At 27.3% G+C, this 6,799-nt stretch overlaps 1 long non-coding RNA gene across 4 annotated transcripts; it reads right to left on the bottom strand.

Annotated features, from left to right (window-relative positions):
* Nucleotides 1-120: 120 nt before the first annotated feature.
* Nucleotides 121-5,007, bottom strand: LOC145191591 (uncharacterized). 4 transcript variants are annotated; one of them, XR_016456027.1, is made up of 4 exons: nt 3,614-5,007; nt 880-955; nt 422-759; nt 121-330 (listed from the first exon to the last, which is right to left on the bottom strand). It is a non-coding gene; the product is annotated as an uncharacterized LOC145191591 (long non-coding RNA). The 4 variants fall into 4 exon arrangements; XR_016456028.1 differs by having other exon boundaries at nt 897-955; XR_016456025.1 differs by having other exon boundaries at nt 880-903.
* Nucleotides 5,008-6,799: the final 1,792 nt, after the last annotated feature.

The following is a 6,799-nucleotide window of genomic DNA, read 5'->3' as shown; positions in this document are numbered from 1 at the left end:
ATAATACAAACTACCATGGCTGGGTGAAATATAGAGCTCAATTTGTTAGCAAGCTTCAAAAACTCTTTAACTGGACATTGAAAACTAATCAAATATTTGTAATAATATAATTCAGTACACAAACTTTTAATTACAATCAAAATAGTTTTTAAATATATTTTTAATAGTCATTATATTTGAGGTTATAAAACATCTGTATAAAACACACAACTCATATACACAATAGATGTTTAAACTAAACCAATTGTTAACAAACTAGGTTTTAGGTTTTAATGCTGCTGTTCTTAGTACATGTTTCACACTTCAATTCCAGCAACGTGTTGTCAATTCCTAAAGGTAAATATAACAAAATACAATACAGAAAATATGGAACCTAAATTATATAAATAGTATGAAATGAAAATAAAATTTTACAAAGTACCTTTAAGAAATATTGCTATTGCTAATTCCTGATTTATAAATTGATAATAGAAATTTTTTTATTTTATTTATTTCCGATACCATATTCTAAAGATAAAGTTCAATGCATTAACTAAATAATATCTTTAACAAAAATGTGTAACAAAAGATAATCTTATCTGATAACTGAAAGGTTCTATAATTTCCACATACTTCAAAACCTGTCAGGAACAAAATAAAAAAAAGGTCTCCAACTTAAATAACAATAAATTAAAACAAGAATAAATAAGTTCACCAAAAGAGATGCAAATAACAATATCAGAATTTGATACCACATCCCTCATGTCTAAGTAGTAAATTCTAAACGAATATAAACAAGGCATACATAAACTTAGTTGTACCTAACCTAAATAAATATCCCCATCAAAAGAAATGCAAATCAAAATCTAATTTTTAATTTTACAACTAATTTAAACTTACAGCATGATATTGCATACCTTTTGTCTAAAATAGCAAATTATATAGATAGTTATATTGGAACACCCTTCTGTACACCCTAAAAACAGATTTTATCCTTAGATCCAAGAATCTGTCCTTAACGTCACTCCAAAATATATTGATATTGATTGATATATATATATATATATATATATTTCTGAATACATATATATTTCAGAAATATATATATGTATATATATATATGTATATATATATAAATCTAGTTGTAGTAATAGTAGTAGTAGTAGTAGTAGTAGTAGTAGTAGTAGTAGTAGTAGTAGTAGTAGTAGTAGTAGTAGTAGTAGTAGTAGTAGTAGTAGCAAGTGCAGCAGCAGCAGCAACAGTATTAGTAGTAGTAGTAGTAGTAGTAGTAGTAGTAACAGCAGTAGCAGTAACAGTAGCAGTAGCAGCTAGCTACATCATTTTACTTTCATGTAAGATTTTTTTCAATTATTAGAGCAATATTCAGATTTCTTTTAATCATAATACATTATGAATTCCATTCCTCAATACTCATCAGAAAGTGAAGCTGATTCACTACCTAGTTCTCCAAAAAAAAAAAAAACCTACAAGTAATGGGAACTTGACTGCAAATTAGAAAATTTAAATGAAGTCAAAGAATTTTTGAGCAAAGAAAAAAATTGGAGTTTTGATTTTCGAAACAAAACTGAAGAAGGTCAAAAAGACTACTACCGATGTAATCTTGTGAAAGTTAAAGGAACTCAATGTGCTGCAAGCATTTATCTTTTGTATGACAGTTTCTCATCTAATGTATTATTATACAGAACAACTTCACAACACACACATGATTCTATTGAGACTAAAAGAGGAGGTAAACTTTCTGAAAAAGTTCAGTTAGAAATCAACAGACTTTTTGATTTGCAAATGAAACCCAAACAAATTCGTGACTACTTGGCCAAAAATGACTTTTGTGTACCATCTCAAACACAACTGAATAATATCCTTGCAAAATTGAGAAAGAAAAAGTTTGGAGTCACTAATCTCAGTCTAGGTGAATTGGAAAAGTGGTTTATTGAAAACTCTTCAGTGCCAAAAGATGAACATACAGCATTTATTGTGTCCTATACAGTGACATATGATGAAGAGTTCCTTTTCAGATTCTTTGCTTCAACCAAACATTTGCTTAGTCTTGCCAAAGATGCAAAGATCACCCATGCTGATGCTACTTACAAACTCATTTGGCAAGGCTATCCAGTTTTTGTTGTTGGTACATCTGATTCTGACCGCCATTTTCATCATTTTGGCATAGGAGTTTGTATTTCTGAAAAAACTGCAGATTTTACATTTTTATTTGAAGCATTGAGAAAAGGTGTCCAAAATATTTTTGAAGTTGTTATGACTCCTGAGGTTTTGGTTTCTGATGCTGCTCAATCCATTCAAAATGCTTTTAAGTTAGTTTTTGGTGAAGAACAAAAAATTGTGATGTGTTGGGCACACATGTACCGAAATGTTTCACAGAAAGTTAAATCCATGGTGAAAATAGAGAACAGAACATCAATTTTGACAGATATTGAAACATTACAAAAGTTATCAAGCCCAGAATCTTTCTTAATTGCCATCAATCTGTTTTTTAAAAAGTGGGATGACCAAGAACATTTGTTTTTACTTCAAAACAGAGTGGGTTAACACTAACTCCAATTGGTATGAGGGCTATAGGAATTTCACCCCAACCACTAACAACTGTCTTGAGTCATGTAATAGAGTAATTAAAGATGAGCACACCTTTCATGAACGATTTCCTATCAGCAAGTTCAAAGTTGTTGCTTTGCAGATGATTGAAAACTGGTCTTTTGGTTACAAAAATAATCTGAAGTTGTTTTCAAAAACAACAACAATCAGTTTGGCTACCAAGACATCAGCATACCAATGGGTAAAATCCAAGAAAGAAATTCTTACAGAAAATAAAGAAGCAGAAAATTTTTATTACATACCAAGTCGGGAGCAAAATGTAATTAAAAAAGAAGACATTTTGATCTACAAAAATCAAAATGATGCCACTTTCGATGAATTTGTTACGAACCAATTTGGAATTTGGGTGGTTCAGATGAAAGATGACAGTTGGCAAGATGCAAAATGTACTTGTCCTCATTTCTTCAAAAATTACTCCTGTAAGCATTCAGTAGGAGTAGCAATACGTTTGAAATTGTACAATCCACCTAATGAAGCCAAAAATATTCAAATGCACCAAAAAAGAAAGCCAGGTTGTCCAAAAAAAGCTCGAAAAGCTTTGCTGATTCAGTGAATAATTCCTGATGGTTATCTGTAACCCTGATTTAAATCTATTGGACAAAGTATAAAGTTTATGTAAAGTTTAGCTTAGAAAAAGTTTATGTGTTTAAGTGAATTTTAAATATCAATCTTCAAGATAAATAAAACTAAGTTTAATGTAAACATTCGTTTAATTCAAAATAGATTATTGTTCCTTTTGGAATTATATTCCAAAATCTATTTACACTTAAAGTATTTTTCACTTGAGCACTTGAAGTATTTTTCAAAAAAATTTTTTCTACTGAAAAACAAAAATTTTCTACTTGGAAGTTTGAATACCGGAAAATAACTTTTAAAAAATTAACTTTTTACTGGTAAAAAACTGATTTCTTACCGCAAACATTTTAGTGGAAAAAAGTTGTTATTCTACAGGAAAAAATATTACTTTTTACTGGAAATAAGTTACTGGAAAAAAAATTAAGTTTACCGGAAAAATGTGAGTTTAATACATAAGACTTTATTGACAGCCCTTTATTTTTGAACTATCTGCATTCTCCGGGCGTTCAAAGTTTTTATTGCATGAAATTATGCGCCTTGTCAAAATGTGATTTCACTACAAATGGCAGATCTAATGTTAAAAGTTGTTAATAAGAAGACAGTAATTGCATTATTTTCCATCTATTCCTGAGATATAAATCTGTTTAAGTTTTAACACAAAGTTTCACTTGCCACATTTGATTTTGTTTAGAAGTAATTATTTTAAATAGTTATATGACATATCGTATGTTAATGCAAATAAAAAATTTACAATATTTTTAGAACATCATTTTAGCAGCTAAAATAAGAACAGTCTGCATCTACTTTAATCTCAAGTCTGAACTTAGTAAGTGTATACACATCATGAATTGATCAAAGTGTAGCTGATCGCAAAACCAATTTTATGTATTCAAATTTAATTTGAAATTAAAATGCTGCTGGATTAAGAAAACGTTTTACAGTTTTACGAGGCTTATTCGAAACATTGTTTGGTGTTTTTCAAGTTTGTCTATTTTAAACAGAAAAAAAAAAAAGTAGTGTTACTGTGTTATCTATATTATATAAGTATACTATATAGCATATAGCAGTCAGTCATGTTTTGGTTAAATGTGAAAGTAATAAGTTGGTTTTTTTAGCTTACAAAATTAATTAATTCAAGTGTATTATTGCTATTGTCAAATAAAATATGTTAGATCTTAAAAATATGTTAGGACTACAAAGTTGTAGATGTTTTTAGATAAGTTGTGTTTGTATGTTAAATTATAATTTCTAAAGTTAAAAGTTACCTAAATGTGACTATAATTTAAATTCAAGCAATTAATATTGTCTATTACAAATGTGATGATTTATTATATTGGGTATACTGTAAAAGTAATAAAAGCCTGATATTCAGATCAATGTGCAAGTTAAGGATATGTTTATTTAAATTAGCAGTTTTTTGTTATTTTGTAATTATTCTTTTATAGAAAAAATACAGCTATTCTTGATTGTATCATAGTTATTACTATCATAGTAAAAAAATTACAATCCTTTTTTATATATCATTACATCCCAAAGTCTTGGATATGTAAAAATTATCAAATATAATTGGACCAAAATTGTTTGATCATCACTGCAGTTGAGGTGACATCTGATTAAACCAATGTTTAATGGTTTAGAGCTCAAATCCAACTGAACCTTAGGTTCAGTTTTATTTTGATCCTAATTATTGATAAACCAAGTTTAAGAAAAGTTGGAAACCATAATTTTTAATACTCATGCATGAGTTTTTAACTAGTTTGTGTTCAGTTAAGTAGCATCTCCAAAAAAGAATGGTTTTAAGTAGACAACAAAGAAAACTCCACATAGCTTGATTGGTTAATGAACAAAAATAGGTTAATAACAATAATTTTGTTAGTTACGATCTAGGTTACAATATATATATATTTGTATATATATATATATATATATATATATATATATATATATATATATATATATATATATATATATATATATATATATATATATATATATATATTATATGTGTGTGTATATGTAGGTGTATATATAAATATATATATACATATATATATATATATATATATATATATATATATATATATATATATTTATAAGTGCGTGTGTGTATATATACGTGTATATATAAATATATGTATGTATATATATATATACATATATATATACATACATATATTTATATATACACTTATAGTATATATATATACATACATATATTTATATATACACGAAATTATTGTGATATATGTGTATATTTATATATATATATATATATATATATATATATATATATATATATATATATATATATATATATATATATATATATATATATATATATATAAATTAGCAAAAATACTTATCTAATTTTTTCTTTGACAGCAACTATCTGCCAAATAAACTTTTAGATTACGTGAACTATATATAACTTATTTAAGATATAAGTTTGCTAAAGACTCATCTTTCCTGATTTTTCTAAAATTTAACCTAATTTCTCTGATAATCCCCTGATTTTTTTGAAGATATCCGAATTCCCTGGCATTTCCCTAATTTCGCAGACATCCTGTATATATTTAAATGCAGATCTTGTGTATAAAGACCACTTAGCAACATTGCAACATAACATAACAAGAATTTAATTTGATCTAAAGTTATTAGTCACAACAACAAGGCTAAATAAAATTGACAAAGTATGTATGATGAATTTAGCAATTAGTATGTAACATAACAATGTTTTGTTACATATGCTATATTATTATTAACAATAACATAAGTTATTTTTAACATATTTATCTTAACTAAAACTACTTGATTACTCACAAACTTAATCAAGTTATAATCAAGGTTTTGTGTTTAAATAATCGCTATTATTTAAAAAATTGTAGAATTTTATAAAAAACTTCAAATATTTAAAGAAACACCACCAAAAATTTATGCACCCGAAAAACGCAGATAGTCCAAAAATGTATCTGGCAAAAATGCAGATAGTCTAATTTTGTTTTACGCGGAGATTGCAGATATGCCAAATTTGTTTTCCGCGGAGATTGCAGATATGCCAAATTTGTTTTCCGCGGAGATTGCAGATAGTCCGATTTTGCGCGGAGCCATCGATTTGTTAACTTTATTCCGTGAATTTTGTTGTTTTTGGAAACGAATTACTTCGTTAATTTAACCAAGGATGTATTAATAGATGGACGTTCAACTGATTGTTATAGATCAAAGGTGTCGCCAATTAGCCAAAAACTATGCGTGTTACCGTCAATTTTCTAAATTCATGATACAGATACTCCGACTTCTACCCGTCAAATTTCCGTCAAAAAACCTCCCTCAGTAAACCCATTATAATTATGCATTTACTGAAGCTTATGGTTATAAAAGACAAAAAAATTAATCAAGAATAGTTCACAAATCTGAAAAAGGTTGATTTGAGCTATGAACTTTGCTTAATAAAAATTTAGCTGTGTTTAAACTTTAACGTCTAAAACTAGGCTTTTGCAAAAAGGCTGTGTTTGGTTTGCTAGAATGGATAGAGTAAAGTGAAACAAATTTTCCTTATTAAATTGAAGCTGCTATGATATACTTTAAAGGTCGAAAAAGATATTTTTAGTGTTCTTTT

The sequence above is a fragment of the Hydra viridissima genome, unplaced genomic scaffold (assembly GCF_058129835.1).
Source record: "Hydra viridissima isolate aposymbiotic clone 2 unplaced genomic scaffold, HvirCarnegie_v1 scaffold_9, whole genome shotgun sequence".
In the NCBI taxonomy this organism is placed as follows: Eukaryota; Metazoa; Cnidaria; class Hydrozoa; order Anthoathecata; family Hydridae; genus Hydra; species Hydra viridissima.
Note: the sequence above shows the minus strand (reverse complement) of the source record. Positions and strands in the feature narration are given on the sequence as shown.